The sequence below is a fragment of the Netta rufina genome (assembly GCF_964035555.1).
Source record: "Netta rufina genome assembly, chromosome: 1".
Lineage (NCBI taxonomy): Eukaryota > Metazoa > Chordata > Aves > Anseriformes > Anatidae > Netta > Netta rufina.
The window spans coordinates 58,203,504-58,224,105 of record NC_140123.1 but is presented as its reverse complement, the minus strand read 5'-3'; positions in this window follow the sequence as shown (position 1 = coordinate 58,224,105).

Here is a 20,602-nt window from a genome sequence, read left to right as displayed (position 1 = left end):
GGGTACTTCAGCCTTGTCTACAGCAACATAGTGCAAGAGTTACATTGCTTGTGCTCCCCTTACAGTTCACAATTTGCTGGTCATGTTTGTCTTTCTTGTCTAGTCAGCGTTTGTGTTCTTGCATCCTTAAACTTGCTAACACTGCCTGTTTTTCTGTTTCTATTTCTTTCTTTCCAACTTTTGCATGTTTTCTTTTACTGCCCATTTTGGCATGAACTTTCCTCAAATTTTGTACGTGAACATCCTAAAAATACGACATAAGTACTTTCATCTGTAACAAGTCAAGAATATAGCAGATAATTAAACTTTTATTAAAAATAAATTAAGCTATTGAAGTGCTTATATATCTTATTTAGTGTTAGAATCTAACCATTGGAATGGAAAATGCTTAGAGCAGGCTTAAAGAGAAATTGTCCACATTTGTTTGTTTTTATTTTAATCAGATTCAGGAAAGATTTAAAACAAACAAACAACAACACAACAACAACAGCAAAACCCAGTGTTTCGTAAATTAAACCAAATATTCTTCTGAGATATGTTCCCCAAGTTATCACAAGATAAACTTTCCTGCGTTTTACAGAACAGACCACCTGAGCATACTGCCTATCAGATCATTCTGGTCAGTAAATGAGATGTTCTTTTTAAAAAACTCCTTTGTCAAAAGATGAAAGAAAAAAAATAATAAAGAAAAAAAAAAAACATGATGCAACAAACTGTTGTTAGTTCAGTAATCCCACATGCTTCCTCTTGTCCCTGTGGGTTCAAGATCTTGCTTAGACTACATTTCATGCTCCACTGCACTCATCTGAGTCAATCGTCCTCTGAAAAGACAAGTTAGTGCATCATGAAAGTAAAAAAGCGTGAAGAAAGAATACTTCAGGCTTCATGAAACACTGAAGTAAAGATCCCAGATTGCAATATCTGAGGCTTTTAAAGAATTTTGCCTTTTTTATCACTGAAAAGGGAAAGTAAAAGTATCTGTTCTTCGTTTTCTTGCTTCTAAAATTAAAACAAACAAACAAATAAATAAATAAATAAATAAATAAATAAAATCTCCTATGAATACTTAGTCTCTTAGTCTTGCACAGCTAAGTTGTAGTTATATAGGCCCCTATTTCCTTCCTATATGGTGTATGTCTGAGTCTTGTGACAAGACTGCCTACGGATTTCTCTGCATTCTTCTAAATCAAGCAAGTCTTGACCTGACAGGATAAAACATAATGTACAACTCTTGAGCTTGAACTAAGCTTTAAAATCAAATTTAGTTTTACCAATCCAGAAACATCTGGGCAACAAACTGCCTTAAACAAGCCTACTTGTATAACTGTTCCTACATTACATCCTCCATCTTCAGTGTAAATCCACTCTCTTACTCTCCCTGTAGACTAAAATCCTTTTTTCTCCCTGCAGTTATATCAGAAAGGGTGTATATCCTTTATTGCCTAGACAGCAAGAATTTAACCTTTAAATACTGTATCCAGTAGGAAACACAAGAATATTAATGAATGATTTAGAACGTTACAATCTGGATATAATTGCAGTTGTCTTTTCTTACCAAGTTTTGTATAAGAACACTACTTGTTATGAAAACCTTGGGATGGGCCCCACATTGGGTGCCATTGTACAAATAATTAAAAAAATATTCTGCTATATAAATTGAAAATGAAAACAAAGAAAACAAGAATATTTAAGTTTCCTCAATCACTTTTGAACACAGTTTAAAAAATAAAAATATTTCCCCTCCAAATCTGCAATAGGAAATTATTTTCATTCCCTATTGAACTGGAACAAAAATTCTTACATATACTATTCCTTTTGTTTTTGTTTTCAAATATCTTCACTTATATTAAATTTATTTAATAAAAATAAATCAGAAAAATTCAGAATGATAGAATTCACTTAGATGGGATATGTAGAAATTGTATACTCAGATCAAAGTCTGCTCTCCTGAAGGTTTTTTACCTTCAGGTGATAATTCCTGAGATTCTCCAAAGATTGAAGCTAGATTTCAAGAATTTAGCAAATTAGTGTTATGAAATTATATCCATTTATGTATCATGACTTAAGAGACTTGACTTGATTTCAAAAATAGCAGGATACTCCTTACTGCTGACTACTTGAATATTTCTCAGAAGTTTCTAATCTAACTTCACACAAAACTGGGCTTCTTTTTCAAACCTCTATATTCAGTGTAACTATTTAAAATACTGTAAATAAATAAAACATGTTAATTGATTTATATTGTGTACTACTTAGATATATGTATATGTGCGTATATGTAGAATAATTAATTAATATTAATTTAATTTAAATTGGAAAAGTGTTTGCTTTTTTTTAATATAGAGTCAAATAATAACCTGGATGTTAATGACTTGTAACAGTTTTTATAGGTATTTATTTTATTACGCCTTATTTGCATTGGGTTTTGAAAAAAAAAATTGTTTTTTAATAGTTTTTTTTAGTGTTTTTTCACAAAGTTGTATTTGTAGTCTCCTTTCTTAATTTAAAATCTTTCATAGAATCATAAACATATCATAGAATTATTTAAGTTAGAAAAGACCTCTAAGATCATCAGGTCCAACCTTTAACATAGCACTGCCAAGTCCACCTTTAAACCATGTCATTAAACAATACATCTACACCTTTCTGAAGACCTCCAGGGACGGTCTCAAGCATATCCCTGGGCACCCTGTTCCAATAATTCAGTATTCTTCTTCACAGTGAAGAAATTTTTCCTAATATATAACCTAAACCTTCCCTGGCACAACTTAAGGACATTTCATCTTCTTTTATCACTTGGTGCTTGGGAGAAGAAACCGATCCTTAATTCACTATAACCTCCTTTGAGGTAATTATACAGTGTGATAAGGTCTCCCCTGAGCCTCCTGTTCTCTAAGTTAAACAAACCTATCTCCCTCAGCTGCTCCTCATAAAATTTATTCTCTAGACCCTTTACCAGCTTCATTTTCCTTCTTTGGACATGCTCCAACAACTCAAAGTCCTTCTATAATGAGGGCCCCAAAACTGAACACAGTATTCAGTGTGCAACCTCACCAGAGCTGAGTACAGGAGTACAATCACATCCTTAGTCCTGCTGGCCACGCTATTTCTGATAAAAGCCTGGATGCTGCTGGACCTCATGGCCACCTGAGCACACTTATGGCTCATATTCAAATACATGTAGCTGTTAACCAATACCCCCAAGTCCCTTTCTGCTGGGCAGCTTTCCAACCACTCTTTGCTCAGCCTGTAGCGTTATTTGGGGTTGTTGAGATGCAGGACCCAGAGGTTGGACTTGTTTGACTTCATGCAATTAGACTCAGCCCAACAGTCCAGCCTATCCAGATCACTCTGTGGAGCCCCCCTACCCTTGAGTATACACTTGCACCTAACTTGGTGTCAACTTCAAACTTACTGAGGATGTACTCAATCCCCTCATCCAGATCTTTGATAAAGATTTTGAAGGCCCGAGTACTCAGCCTTAGGGAACACCCCTAGTGACCAGCCTCCAACTGGATTTAACTGCAGTCACCACAACTCTTTGGGCCTGGTCACCCAAAGTTTTAAACCCAATAAAGTGTACACCAGCATGGGCAGACATCTTCTTCAGGAGAATGTTGAGGGCAATGGTTTCAAAAGCCTTGCCAAAGTCTAGGTAAACAACATCCACAGCCTTTCCCTCATCCACTGAGTACATAACCTTCTCTTAGAAGGATATCAGGCTCATCAAGCAGGACCCACCTTTGATACACCTGTGCTGCCTGGGCCTGGGTTGTCCTCTTAAGTGCTACATGATGGCTTTCAAGGTAATCTGCTCCATGAGCTTCCCTACCATTGAAGTCAGACTGACAGGCCTGTAGTTTCCTGGATACTCCTTCCAGCCTATCTTGTAGGTGGACATCACGTTTGCTAGCCAACAGGTAACTGGGAGCTCCCCTTATAGCCAGGGCTGCTGATACATGTAAATGATGGAAAGCAGCTTGGTAAGCACTTCAGCCAGCTTCCTCAGCACCCTCAGGTGGATCCCATCTGGTCCCGTGGACTTGCATACATCTAAGTAGAACTGCAGGTTGCTAACCATTTCATTGTGGATTATGAGGGTTTCATTCTGCTCCCTGTTCCTATCTACCAGTCTATGGGGCCAGATACCTGGAGAACAACTGGGGCAAAGAAGGTACTAAGTACCTTGGTCTTTTCCTGACCTCTTATCCCTGTGTTTCCCTCCACATCCAATAAAGGATGGAGATTTTCCTTAGTCCTTTTCTTGTCTATGTATTTATAAAAACATTTTTAATCGTCTTTAACAGCAATAGTCAGATTGAACTCAGTTTGGGCTTTTGCCCTTCAAATTGTATCCCTGCACAGCCTGACCACATCTTTATACTCCTCCAGAGTAGCCTGACTCTTCTTCCAATGGTCAGAAGCCAACTTTTTCTTCCTGAGCTCTAGTCAGAGCTCTCTGTTCAGCCGGGCCAGACTTATTCACCACTAGCTAATCTTTTAGCAAATGAGCACTGCGGGCTCATAGGTCTTTGGGACTTCTTTCTGGAAGAGTGTCCAGCCTGCCTGGACTCCTTTGTTCTTTAAGACTGCCTCTCAAGGGACTCCACCAAGGAGTCTCCTTAACAGGCCAGTCTGCCCAAGGTGGCAGTTCTGCTAACTGCCCTCCTTCCAGAACTGAAAACTAATCTATTAATTCATGATTTTTGATCTTTGCAACACTGTATGAGAAGTAACTGACCTGTTGCATCTAAAAATAAAATAGAATTCAAGTAAAATAGATATAAATTAAAATATCATAGTAAAATCCTTCAGGGAATATCTGGGGACAATACACGTCATATAATTTATTTTTTTTTCAAGGTAAAAATGGTGCAGTTGATATTTTTTCCTTTTGTTTATTAATCAAGGAAACATAATACACTTAATAAAATAAAATAAAATTTTAAAACTCTAAAAACAAAACAAACAAACAAAAAACTCAAACAAATGGCACAGAAAAGGAAAAGAGTATAAGTTTATAGCAGCTAAATAGAGTTACTAAGAAAGTCCCTTAAAATTTAAGCCAAAATTCATATGTATATCTTCAGTTTATAATACTGATTTGTACTTTACTTCTCAAATTCAAATTAGTATCAGAAAGATAAATTATATACTAAAGTATCTTCAATATGGACATTGCTTTTTAGAACTGGATTTTCATCATTTTGTGAACAAAATTGTCACTAGTATGTGATTATTTTTCTAAGTGGTAAACAAAACAACAGGCTCATGTTTCACCTCTTGTTCAACAAGAGACCTTGAGGGAAAAAAAAAAAAGGAAAAAAAAAAAAAACTATAGGAAAAGGTGCATTAAAACACATGTATGAGTATAGAATTTGGATTCAGCACTCCATACTTCTGAACATACACACACAGGTAGAAGAAGATGACCAAAAAAGTCTTCATTCGGTACCCAAACAAATAGATATTGTACATACAATAAGGATATGCAGATGTGGATGTTCAGCCATTACAACCATAAAATAAAATAAAATAAAATAAAATAAAACAAAACAAAACAAAACAAAACAAAACAAAACAAAACAAAACATCATGGCACACTACAAGGCATTCCAGACTTTCCTGTTCAACTTTTATTCCCTTAAGATAAATATGGCACACCTTACATTTTCTTTCCTACAAGACATACAGACCTATAAGATCTGGCACATTTTGTTACTGTGTTCACAGGATATCTTGTACAGTTCTTGCATGCTTACAGTTGGTCCTATGGGATTTCAAATTCAATTATAATTTTCAAATTAAATTACAATTTCAAACATTTTATATATATATGTGCATATATATATATACACGTATATATACATATGTGTGTATGCATATGTCCATGTATGTATATATATGTACACACTCATGCATATATATAAAATATGATTATTCCAATTATTCCTTTGGCCCAAACAATAATACATTTTAAAATACTTTGTCATTTAAAATTGCTACCACTCAGGAGGAAATATTTTCATAATGATCACAAAATATCTGTATGCTCAATATCAGCAGAATATTCAATGTTATACAGGAATTAAAATGTCTCTAGAACATTTAACTGATATCTTAAAGATCTGCAAAGGGGTTTTGCAGTAGAAAAACAACAACAACAACAACAACAACAAAGAGAAACATTAAACAACATCATATATAGATAGATAGATATAGATATAGATAGATATAGATATAGATAGATAGATATAGATATATATAGATAGATTAAATATATAGATATCCTAAGGGTTAATTTTCCTTCTCCAAAAATTTCCATTTATGTGATATGTTTTTCAATATTGCCTTATTTTTGTATAAAAATGATTGAATTATTAGCAAAAATAAATGAAATCACCAAATATCAAACCATCTTGTAAATCAACGATACTGTAAAATATCCTAGTTCTTGTCTGAACCAGTAAACCATTTTTTTTCTCCTCCTTTATCTCTCTAACACAGATCTTATGAAAAGCCAATGAATTTGTAGAGATGCATTTATTTTAGGATGAAAACACAAGCAGGGTCAAGGACCAAGGGAATGTCCTGAGCTCTGTACCAAGAGCTGAGGGGACATGAGAAGGCCCCAGGAAGCTTCTGACAGCTCTTTCTCTCCAGCTCCCTGCCCCCAGGTAACAGAATTGGTTGGCACCAGCAGCCAAACCTGGGTGGGGGAAAAAGCTGCTCAGGGCTCAAGGTGCTCCCAGCATGCTCCCTACAAACTCTCACCATCAACCTAACCCCTGAACTCTGCTCACTTTGACCACATGTGATCACACTCTGTGTGGGAAGGTAAACAAAGGAAAATATTTGTACTGAAAAAGCTGTCCTTCTGTCATTGATATAACGTGAAATTTTGATCACTTCCATCTCAGAAATTCTTCTTTTTGTTCCTTTTTACACCAACCTCTGAACAGTGATGATCACTCAGCATGCACTAGTGTGCTTCTCCATTCTATTCACTAAGGGTTTATTACATGTGTGTCTGTTTTTCTACTGGAACAAGCCAGTTGGCCGGTTGGGCAGAATAGCTAAAACATACCCTGAGCATTCTACTTATGTTGTGAAATTGTTACTTAGCCCAAATGTGAAGCATTCAAGGGGGATAATAATAATAATAATAATAATAATAATAATAATAATAATAATAATAATAATAATAATAATGACTGTGACCTAATGCTACAGGACCACTACCAGTTCCAAGTAGAGACTGCAGTCAAACACTCTGTTGTGTTTGTGTAACTGGTGAGCCCTGAAGGACCTTGTTCCTGAGCAGCGTCAACTCAAGCCACTCTGAACTGCCTCACTGGGGAACCGAAGAGACAGTGATTGCTGTCTGCTCTAACATAGTATTATGGTGTCCACAGCCTGCTCAGGCATAGTATTGACATGGTCTGAGAGCTCACAGTTCTCTAGCTACACTGCTTGGAATAAATGGAATAATTTTTTTTTTGCTCAAAGGCCTGCCCAGCCTCCTCAAACCAATGTCTTGGCTTCTGCATCTCACCAGGACATTCCAATGCTATTCCAAGCATTTGACACCACTTGATATTTTTATATTTATATATACATTTATGATAAGGAACACCTTTTTCGCAGAAAAAAGACTGTAAACTTCATAAGCACATTCATCTAGGTCTTATCTACACAGTGTGGATTTCCCACTATACCCCTCTTTACCAGCAAAACTGAACATACTAAGCCATGACTCTAATATTATCAAAATTGCCTTCAGGAAAATCAGCACATTCATACATCAAATTAATCAATTAAATTAAATAATTAAGACATGAAGACTTTGAAATAGATCAGTCAATGGGGTCTGAAAAGAAAATACGTGATCTTTTCAATGTCTTTTATTTTATTTATTATTATTATTATTATTATTATTAAATATAAATAACTAATAAGTAATAATAATATATGTATATGTGTTATTTAAGTATATAAGTATTAAATATATATATATAAGTATTATTATTAATAATAATAACAATAATAATGAGAGTAGAAAGGTCTCTGTTGCAAAGCTCAGTTGCTGTTTACTGATTCAGATGCCTGGTTTGGGGTCAGATATACACTACAATGTGTGTAAATCCAATTATTGGCCTTTTTCCCAAAATCACATTAACTTAAAGTTGAATAAAGATAATTAAACACTAACTTATCACTCATCTAAATGGCAAATATGATTTCCAGTGCTCCAATGACTAGATCACCTAGCAGCAAAAAAGTTTCATGTTGCTGAAACTCTTTATCTAATCTTACCTGATGTGTACTCATGAACTAAAAAATAATAAGACAAAAGTATTTTTTTTCTCTTTTTTACAGCAAGCAGATATTTTGTCCAGAATAATCATCCATGTGTGTAAATAGGATCTCAAGATTTAAAAAGGTTAAATAAAGTATCACATTTAATACAAATGTGATAGGATCATTTAGTAGGATCATTTAATCCAACTGCATTTAATCCGAAAAGGTCAAAAGGATATTAAATTCATACACATACAATTCATTCACAGTCATACAAAATTTCATATTTAAGCAGAAATCTTGTTCAATCCAATGATACACATTACCCATATGATACCCATTAAAATAATTATATGTCTATAACTATATATAGTCTTTTTGATCCTTAGAAGTACTAGAAACTAGTACTAGAAAGAGTGAACAAATGAAATAATATAAAGAACAAGGATTTTTATTTTATTTATTTTTTTTTTTCTGGGCACTGTGTAGACAGGAAACAAGACAATAAGGGGAACAATTTCTGAAAACAGCATCTGTATGGTTTACATCCTGCTCTTTCCTGCCTTTTTTTTTTTTTTTTTTTTTTCTTTTTCTTTTTTGCAATAAAGTTTTGGCAGTTGAGTTTTTTTATTTAGTTCAATTTTTCTATGATTATATTGTATATATTAAGACTATGGAGATATCAAACAAATATCTGAATTCTTCATGATATGAATAAAAGTCCCTGCATGAGTACAGTATATCAGCATTCAAAACCAATTACCAAATGTCTAATTCTCATATCTCAAGATCTTAAAACTCCCTTTTCTCCATAATGCAATTGTAGAAAATAACCCATACTCAAAAGAAAGTAAACACTAAGATCCAGACCCCAAAAGGCACTTAAATACCCAACTTCATTCAAATTAAACAGGTATTAGGCATTTACATACCTTTGTGTATCTAAGACTAAACTGCTTTCAGTTCTAACCTAGCTATTAAATGAACAGCTTATTCTGGAGCCTATACCATAGATTTAGCCATTGTCACAGGAAAAGTTTTTGCATGATAGATATATTGTACTTTACCCAGGGATAAGTTTTGAAATAAGAGAACAAAGAACACTATCAGATAATATCTATTTAACTAACTGTTGTGCCTGACAGAAGGGAGGGGGGAAGCAGCAGTTGCCACCACTCAGTTTGTCACCTGCAGCACCCACAGGGAAGCTGGCACAGGTGGCTGCAGCAACTATAACTTGGCCCAATCCATTTTGCTACCTCATCTTCCTACTCATGAGGCACTGTGGGAGGGCTGCCTGCAGGAAGAATAGAAAGAGACAGCTGGTCTACAGGGTGCTGGAAAAGTTACAGCACAGGAGCTGCAGCTTTCCTGGAGAAGAAAGATATGGTGCTGCTTGTGCAGACAGCTTGTGATGACAGCAAATGCAGGAACATCCATTTGCATTGAAAGGGCTGCTCTTCCCTGGAAAAGGGAATGAAAACCCCACTGCAGCCACTGTATCTCGAACTGTCACAGGAAGAAAGAAATATTTTCACCATTCAGGTGTGTATCCACAATAAATTGAACTAAGAATGGACTTTCATTCAGAAAGCTACTGACAAGAAGATGGGAAAATATATATGAGTGTCCTGAGCTGAGAGGCTGACTGCTACTCTTGCATTTTATATACAGCGTTAAATAGGGCAGCAAGACATAACTGTCTTCCTGCACCTCATCATAGAACTTCCAGTTTCAGAGGGATTTTGATCCCACATACCTACATGCACTTGGTAGGGTGCACTGAATTGGGTGCATTTTCCGCAAAAATCGTCTTGACAAATAAAATAAAGGGGATTCAATTAAAGTTTAGCAGTTTCAGATTATAAAGACATTAATGAGAGCACATGCCTTTTTTTCCATACTGACCTGGTGGATTACCTGGCAATCTAATTTTTTTAAACTCTTAAATGACAAGTAAAAATATCTATGCTTACCATCAATAAAGGGAACTAATGGTGACAAATCAGCTGACATGACAAGTACAATATTCTTTCAGACAACTCTTCCGTTTCATGACTCCTTCTAGCACAAAGCTATTATGTTCCAGTTTAAAACTCCTTTGAAAGTTGTTATAAAAAAAGCACTCTCATGCAACTCATCACACTGTAATAACCTGAGTACCTTAAATATCCTATGGACTCTGTTGTATTGCTCACAGCATGAACTTTGAAGACACAGGTAGGAATTTCATACTACTAACCTTGAGGGTGTCCCTTGAATGAAGGAAAAAAAAAAAAAAAGAAAAAAAAAGGCTCTCTCTGCTTCTTCAGTTGCAACTTATGACTGCTCTTTCACTCACTAATATATATATTTATTTATTTTTTAAGTAATATCAATAATAATAAAAAAGAATACAACAATAACAACAATTCTCTGAAATCAATGTTCCATTCTATTATTGTGGAAATGTGCTGTCTCTGTAATTCACCATTACTGTTTATTTACAGTGATCTAATGAATACAAGCAAATATCTACATTGTTATTTTCAGGATTCTTTGAAACAGTCTTGTTTCTGCAGTACTTTTATATTGTAGCCTCAGGCTACATGGAATATGTCAGTGATAATCAAATTTTACTGATTCCTTATGACAAGTAAAGTAGAGTGGCACCCTAAAGAGAGAGAAAGCTCTTGGATAGGACAAAAATACAATGTTATAGTAGGAAAATAAAATAAATAAATAAATATATATATATATATATATATATAAAAGGTTGGATGAAGTAATGAAGGCACAGTATAACTGTGACAGCTTTAATGGATTACATAACTCTTTGACATCCACAATAAAACTGAGAAAATTAGGATTTGAACAATTCTAAGGTCTTTTCCATTTATTCACATTAATAATAGATTACACCTGTTTAGTCCTTCATAATAAACTTGTCCTCATTGAAAGCTATCATGCAAGCTAAATAAGACCAGTGTGGATTTTGCTTTTAAAGACTTTTTTTTTTTTAAATACTGTTATACTTAATGTAAAACCACATATGAATCTATATGAATCTCACAACAGATTAACACATATTACACATCATATCACTTTAGTGATGTTTGTCATCCATATACTGCTGCCAGATTTGTTCCTACAAAAATTGGCTTTCGTTATCATCTATACTTACTTTATGGCCTATATTCTTCAGTAATGTTACAAGATAATAGTACTTTTTAATGCAGTTTAAAAGTTGTTGTAGCCATCTTGTCCTTCTACAGGCCTTAATTATACTACTGATTAGTAACATTCAAGGTTGTATTAAATAGTTATCTAAGTTGACCAAGGGAAACCAGCTGATGTGATCTTTTTGGACTTCAGGAAGGCTTTTGACACGGTTTCCCATAGAAGCCTACTGGACAAAATGTCCAGCATACAACTTAACAAACACATCATAGCAATGAGCAATTGGCTGACGGTCAGGGCTCAAAGGGTTATGGTTAATGGGGCCACATCTGGCTGGTGGATGGTCACTAGTGGGGTCCCTCAAGGCTCCATTTTAGGGCCAGTCCTCGTCAATGTCTTTATAAATGATTTGGATTTAGGACTAGAAGGGGTTTTGAGCAAATTTGCCGATTACACCAAACTTGAAGGAGTTGTGGACTCGGATGAGAGTGGAAAGGCCTTGCAGAGAAATCTGGACAGATTGGAGAGCTGGGCGAACACCAACCACATGAAGTTTAAGAAAGGCAAGTGCCGGGTCCTGCACCTGGGATGGGGCAACCCTGGCTATACATACAGACTGGGTGATGAGATGCTGGAGATCAGCCCCGCAGAGAGGGATCTGGGGGTTGTGGTTGACAGCAAGTTGAATATGAGTCAGCAGTGTTCCCTGTCAGCCAGGAAGGCCAACCGTATCCTGGAGTGCATCAAGCACAGCATCGGTAGACAGTCGAGGGATGTGATTTTCCTGCTCTACTCTGTGCTGGTGTGGCCTCACCTTGAGTACTGTGTGCAGTTCTGGGCACCACAGTACAAGAAGGATATTAAACTGTTGGAGTGTGTCCAGAGGAGGGTGATGAAGATGGTGAAGGGCCTAGAGGGGAAGACATATGAGGAGCAGCTGAGGGCACTGGGCCTGTTCAGCCTGGAGAAGAGGAGGCTGAGGGGACCCTCATCGCGGTCTACAACTTCCTCGCGACAGGGAGTGGAGAGGCAGGTGACCTATTCTCTGTAAACACCAGTGATAGGACCCACGGGAACAGTGTTAAGCTGAAGCAGGGGAAGTTTAGGCATCAGGAAGAGGTTCTTCACCGAGAGGGTGGCTGCACACTGGAACAGGCTCCCCAGGGAAGTAGTCACTGCACCAAACCTGTCTGAATTTAAAAAGTGATTGGACTGTGCACTTAGTCACACGGTCTAACCTTTTGGGTAGACCTGTGTGGTGCCAGGAGCTGGACTTGATGATCCTTATGGGTCCCTTCCAACTCGGGATATCCTATGATTCTGTGATTCTAAGTTGTTCACAAAGTCTATCACCCATATTTCCCTTATGCAGGCATCAGGGAGATCATGTCTTTATATGAATTAATAGTACATTAAAATATTCAACCACTTTAAGACCACAATATAAAAACTTGAAGAAATCCTAATGATACATTGTGAACATCTTCAGACGGAACACTACATGGACTGTCATTTGAGTGGACCTTAATTATCTGATTTATTAACTTTATCTTCTTTAAAACACATTCAAAAATATCATCTTAATCATTTCTGATCTCTTTGTAAGTATTTATAGAGAGATTTATTTTATTTTTTTTATCTCAGTGAAAGCCATCATGGTTATACTAATACTATTCAGATAAAACTCCTGAGAATACAGAATAAACTGAAGATAATAAGTAGAGAAAAATTTTGTTTGTGTTGAAGTTCTTTTATATTAATTATTCTAATATTATGAACCTGAGATGAGAGAATTATTATACAAGTATTTTTAACATTGACAGCTGAATGCTAATGTGGATTATTTTAATATTGCCCAACTGTAATTCAACATATTAAGCTACAATTTTGTATTTTCAACATGTTTATTTATGTAATAGTTGTATTTTTATTTTTATTTTTTATTTTTATTTTTTCACTGTTGTTAAACCACTCATCTTACCATATTCTTAGCAAAGACCCAGCATAAGTAAGACAGTGTGCATGCCAATTACTTGATCAAACTAACTAAAGTCGTTGTATGTACCGGGTGCATGAAAGCAATTTACCTACATGTGTTTATCTACATGTAGAATGAGGCATTATTTTACACTTCACCTTTTCATATCAGAAAAAAATACCTAGAGGCAAATCTTAAGGATCTGATCCTGCAAATTTTAATGTAAGCATAGAGTTAAAAATCATTGTTAGGTATATTGCTTTGACAATCACAGTTCTTAATCTGAAGAAATGGGATTTATTTCTCCATATACTTTCTATAACTTTTTTGAAAATATCATTCTCACTAAACCAAGACGGTCTCACACTAAAGAAGGGACTATAGCTCACTTCAAAGCAGCTAGGTTACATATTTTCTTTATAGCAACAGAAGCACAGACTTCACTGCTGATCATGGATTCTTCACTGTTCATGGATTCACCCATGATCTGGAAAATTTTATAGCCCTTCATATTTGAATTTGAAATATAGTTTCTCTGTTTGATTTAAGTTCATTCAAGATGTGGGATTTTTTTTTTTATTTTTTTTTTAGGGAAGTGGGGGTGAAGGGGTGTGATGGGACACCAAAATCACATTTCCAGTATAACAATTTACCATCTTTATTTGGGAAAAGTTAGCACAAAAGGGATTAAAATAGTCTGATGCATATTCTTGACCATAGGTTAATACCCTAAAGATACATAATTGCCTTTCCTCTCTCTAAATGGCTCTCTATAAACCTCTAATGTTTATGGATACTCGGTTAATTGAATTATTGTTAATTCATTAATCACATCATCACGTCATTAATTATAAACAAATATTTTAATGTAGGTATTAATATGGTTTCAATATTCAATGAGAAATAAGATATGAAAAAAAAATCTTTAATTCTGAACCAAGATCTTCCTCTAAATTTCTGATTTTTTCGTGTCACACATAACTGTAAAATGTGAACCTAGTCATGGGATGCCAACTCTTGTAGGGGTCCAAATTTATGAGAATGCTTACTCCATTAGAAGTGACAGAAAAATATTTTAAAAATATTATTAAAAAATATGAACTAAAATAAAGAGAGAAAAGAAGACTATATTCATATCCACCCATATTCATATCCACCCACTTTCTTTCAAAAAAGAAAAGATAAAAGATACCATATTACAGTGGAAATGTCATTTCGTTAGCTTTTAAAATATTTCTTTTTGTTTGTTTGTTTGTTTGTTTTGTTTTGTTTTGTTGTGTTTTTGTGTTTGTTTTTTTTTTTTAAAGTTGCTAAGTTGCTTTTTATTTTGTGTTAATTACAAGACAAAAAGTGTAATTTCAAAGAATAGGGTTTTTGTTTGTTTTATTGTTGTCTTTTTTTAATGTAAAAATCATATTTGCTACAATAATAGAATTATGATGTGAAATTAGAATATTGTTTTCCCCACACTTATCTTTTGTAACTTTATGTTGTCAGAAGTGGTCTGCAAAAAACTTAATTTATATTAAAATTATTTTTATCTTCATTTCATCTATTAATCTCAGTGCAACCCTAAAACAGATAAGAAACTATATACTATGCAACTATGCAGCATTTTCTCTATTATTTTATCATTTTCTGTACAATTTCTCTGTGTAAATGGTCACAATACAAACAATAGGCCAATTTCTATACTTTTTTCTCTTGTGTCATGGAATTTTTACAAAGATTAATATATCCCATTATATTTATGATAGGAAATTATATTTGGGGATTAAACAATGGATTCATCAGTGAACTGTCACCGATTTGTGTCTCTCTTGCACCACAAAACAGCTGTAAGTTCTCCACACCACTTGGCTTTACAACTGTTTTCCGCTGCCAGTATGACATAAAGCAGCAAGAGCATCCTGCTGAATCTGGTTTTTACCTGGTATTCTTTAGATTAGATACATATCTTTACACATAGGACAATTTAGAACTTCTGAAATTTCATGTACAGATCAGACAATGTAATGAGAAGAACAGGAGAGACAGACCAAAAAGATGACTGGCTAGCTTCTGTTAAGGAGTTACAGATGCAGTTTGAAGCTTTTAAACCAGGCATTCTTCACATATTTCTCAAAGATTTAAGTACTGTGTATATAGCACACTACAGAGATACCATGGTTTCTCATTGCTCATGAGAAACCATGCCTCCCATAGGTTTTGTTTGGACCTAAAATAATGTACTTCCTTCCTTGAGAAATGGTGTTGTGTTTTTATTATTATTATTATTAATATTTGTTTTAGTTTTTTTTTTTTTTGTTTTTCCTTTTACAACCATAACTGTTCTTCTGCTGTTTGGATTAGTTTAAATAATAGTTTTATTTATTTATATATGATTTATTAAGCATGATAGCTTTCTCTGAGTAAATCTAATTTGAGTACTCAGTTTTCCATCTATGTTGACATGCTCTCATTGAATCCAGAAGTATCAACTTGTCCTAAGCACTTTGGAACTCTAGAAAGTAGGGTGACCTGTTTCAGGCATTCACAGAATGATTCAAAAACTGCTAATCCACTTTCCAGTTGTACCTCAGATTCTACATTGAATCTACATTCTACATACCTCAATTCTTCATCGAGGCATTTCTGGGCTGTGTCAGGAAGAGACTAACTTTGTATGGCTCCATAGTTAGCTGTACTATCCTCTCTAAGTCACAGCAACACATGGTTACCACATTATATGCATGCATCAAACACCTAAGAATGAAAGACTACAGATTTTTTCTTTCTTTTTTCCTCAAAATTAGCTAAAAGTCATTTTAGTATAGCAAAACAAAATAAGAGATAATGCCTGTTACAGTTCTGTAACTTTTTTTTTTTTCCTGTAAAACAAAACAGTCAACAAAATCAGTCAACATGCCGAGTCTTTTGTTGGCTTGCTAAATATATAAAATATTCCAGACATAATTACTGTAGTTATACAAATTAAACTATTTTGTGAAAGCAGTTAATACATGTATATCACTACTCTTCACTGCATGTACTTAGAACTTCAGAACTAATTATTATTACAGAACACTGAGGAAAATGGAAAAAAACACTTAACCATCTCTAGATCTATAATGCCAAAAGAGATGCTTTTACTTTATTCATTATTTATTTATTTATTTATTTATTTTAAGGGGTGGATGATTATTTTGTGCTTTTAAAATGGAAAATCTATTCCTCTATCTATCTATCTATCTATCCCATATATGGTAGAAAAGGGTGTCTGGGCAACTGCTGTTTACAATAATGAACTTTCAAGATTGCCTTTGCTTATTATGTGTTGACTATGCAAAATACTCCCTAGTGAAGCTAGAGATGATGGTGTTGTTCACAAGCAGATGTACCTTTGTCAAGAAAAGGTTGAAGTTCACTGCTGATATAAAATCAGTCAAGCTATGACTGTAAAAGCATACTTCTAAGTCAGTATAGTTATTTATATATGAAGTTAACGAAATTATATATATAGATATACGAGACATGAAAAGAAAACTGTGAAACATTTTTCAACCAAAAATAAACCTTATTTTGTTTTGATGACTATTTTTCAGTTCTTGCTATTTTTGGAATTAGTCCTTCCAGTTTCATGAAAAGCTATTTACCAATTCACCTGAAACTTTAGTCTGTGTCAATTCATTTCAGACATTCCATAATGTCTGAAAATGGAAATCCCTTATCTCTGACTTCATTAAAATCTGTCCATGATGAAAAAATGATTTATTTTTATCATACTCAAAAAGTGTTTTTTTTTGTTTGTTTCATTCCATCAGTATTGTAACACTCCACAAAATTCACTCAGTAACCTCTTTTTCATATGAAGGTTTGTTGTTGTTGTTGTTATTATGTGTTTTATTATTGTTGATGATGTATGTTTTGTTGGGCGGGGGGTGTGTGAAGGGTGTATTGAGATGTTGGGATGCCTGGCCAATTCATTGAGAAACATCACCAAAAGAGAAAGGAGGAATCAGGGTTTTAGCTTAATTCCTTTAGATCTCTAGGTAAGAGATAGTATTGTCAGCAGTATTTCTCAACCATCCAATATTATTATGTTTCCAGAGCCAATAGCAACAATTATTCTGCTGCACAACAAGAGAATACATATCTACCCCACCAATGGAAGTTTAATCTTTTTAAATCACAATTAAAATGTCTACACCTGAGCCTGTCATCCAAGGATTTCTCCATATTCAATGAAAAAAGTAGACATTTTTAAAGGATGATTCATCTGAACTAGTTTTGAGAATAATTACACTGATGAATTATTATTCTTATTAATTAAAAATATATATAATATATTGATATTTTTTTTTGTCCTTCTTTTTCCTCTCTGGACTACAAACAACGTATCTAATCTAGGTATAGTCATTTAAATCTAAACAGAGAAATCCTTCCATTGTTCTTCATCTACTGTTAAGTTTAAGCAATTTGCTTTATTTGTTACATTTTCTGACTTTGTCCAGTATCACACATTCTGTAAAAAATTTTCAAATAACAGTCTTGTGCCTCTGAAAGAAGAATCTAAAGGTACACAAGAGCTTGGAAAAAAATATAACACAGTTACAGACAAGAGGGACCAGGAGGCAACTGTGCTTAGTTCTATAGAATTGCTGGTCTATAGTTGTAGTAGTTTTACATGAGTGGGCAGCCGAGCTCCACAACAACCACTCTCTCATTCTCCCTCTCCTCAAAGAGGAAGGGGGAGAAAATACAACACAGAAAGCTTGAGGTTTGAGATGAAAATGGTTTAATTAAAGGGAAAAGAAATGGGGAGAAAAAGAAACAAAGGAAACAATAATGCCATGCAGAAGCACACAGAGAAGGAAAAAAAAATTATTCTCTACTTCCCATCAACAAGCGATGTTTGGCCACGTCCTGGGAAGCAGGGCCTCAAAATCCATAGCAGTTGTTCAGGAGAACAGCCCCCTCCCCCACAAGAGCCCCCCTTTTTATTTCTGATTGTGATATCAGGTGTTATGGAATATCCCTTTATTTTACCCATTTACCTGTATGATAAAAAGCAGTGGCACTTGGTGAATAGAAATGCAGTCCTTTTCCAGATCTGCGGTTACATCCTGTGAGGGTTAACTGAAGTTAAGAAAAAGGAGAGGTTAGCAGCTTTCTTAGCACTTGAAGAAGAAGGCTATGGCAGGCTTGCCAGGCAGCTTTCTAACTACTCATCTCCCAGCATGTAGCACTGCTTGGGGTTGTTGTGCCCCAGGTGCAGGACCTGGTACTTGGCCTTGCTGAACTTTATACGCTTGGCCTCAGCCCATCAGTCCAGCCTATCCAGATCGTCCTGCAGAGCCTTCCAACCCTCAAGCAGATTGACACACGCACCTATCTTGGTGTCATCTGCAAACTTACTGAGGGTGCACTCAATCCCCTCATCCAGATAATCGATAAAGGTATTAAAGTAAAGTGGTACCAGTACTGAGCCCAGGGGGACTCCACTAGTGATCAGCCTCCAACTGGATTTAACTCTATTCACTTTTAATGGAATGGAGTTAAATCCATTTTACTTTAACTCCATTTAACTCTTTGGGGCCATCTACCCAGCCAGCTTCTAACCCAATGATACGTGCGCCAGTCCAAGCCAAGAGCAGCCTTTTTTTTTTTTAAGGAGAATGCTGTGGGAAAGGGTGTCAAAAGCCATACTGAGGTCAAGGTAGACCACATCCACAGCCTTTCCCTCATCCATGAACCAAGTCACTTTGCCATAGAAGGAGATCAGGTTCGTCAAGCAGGACCTGCCTTTCATAAACCCATGCTGACTGGACCTGAATATCTGGTTGCCCTTTATTCATGTGACACAATTTTAAAACACTGGCAGTAATTACTAAGAACTAAACAGAATAAACCTGCTTAGCCATGGCAACTTGCTCTAACATTTAGCAGATAAGAGAAAAAAATACTGAAAGGAAAGAGGAAGGCACAGTATACTGTTTTCATGCTTTTTAAAAATATTTTTTTAAATTATTTTTAAGAGATTATTTCTTGTTGGGAGATAATGTGCTCATAGAAACACATTTCCTTTGCTCATTAAAAGGCAGAAAAGCGTATAAAATAAGACAGATAGTCTTCCTCCTGACTGGCCATGTTACATTTGAATGTAAATATAGATTATCATTGGAGCAAATGGTCAGCACATGGGAGCTTTTGAGCAGCATGTGGCTCTTAGGCAGTGCTTCCCATGCTGGGAGAGCATCATGTGTCTGAGAGGAAGGCTGCTGAAAAACCTCAACCTCCAGCTGTGGGAGGAAGTGAGACAGCCAGCACCGTGGAAGTCAATGTTGCCCCATTATCCCGGGCAAAAAATGCACAGTCTATCCTACTTTGCATTGAAGACCTTTTGGGCACCAAAAAGAATCCTTATCACCGAAAGCTTTCTTTTAAAATCTCTCTCCAAATTGGATGCCAAATATCTTGTATCAGCATAATGAGAATAAGAAAATCTGAAAAGTTCTAGTGCAGGTGGCCCTTGGAATTACAAAGTAAATTTTGCACTTACATGATTTTTCATTACATTCATGAGAATAATTTGCTTTTCTAATTAAACTTGAAAGTAGCAGGAGTGCTAACAGTATAGCACAGAGTTGTTGTCGTTTGTTTGGTGGTGGTGTTTGTTTGTTTATTTTTCATATTATTAGGAGAACTTGAACAGAGATTGACTTTTTTTTTTTTCTCTGTATTTCTCATGTTAATCAGAAAGTAGCAGATCTTACTTTGTGAAAATATCATGCAGATTTCCACATACTGTTTTGCATATGAGTTGAAGTACATCAATTCCTAAATAGTGTTATGAGTCTTTGTAATAAATGGATGGTGCTACTGTAATTAAAAAAATAAATTAAAAAAATTATAATAATACTTTTGATTTGTGGAACAGCATTATATGCCTATATATTATAAAAGGTATGAATAAAGAAAATATTTTATGAGGTTTTTAAAGACTTCATGATGGAGATTCAGCATAGTCTATTCTCATGCTGGATGACCAGAAACAAGAGGCCTCTTATTGTTCTCTGTAAAACCAATGAAATGGAACCAATTGAAATATTGTGCACAAAGTCACAGGCACAGGATAATAGTACTTTTCTGAACGGTAAGAACACAACAAAGTGCATCTCAAGA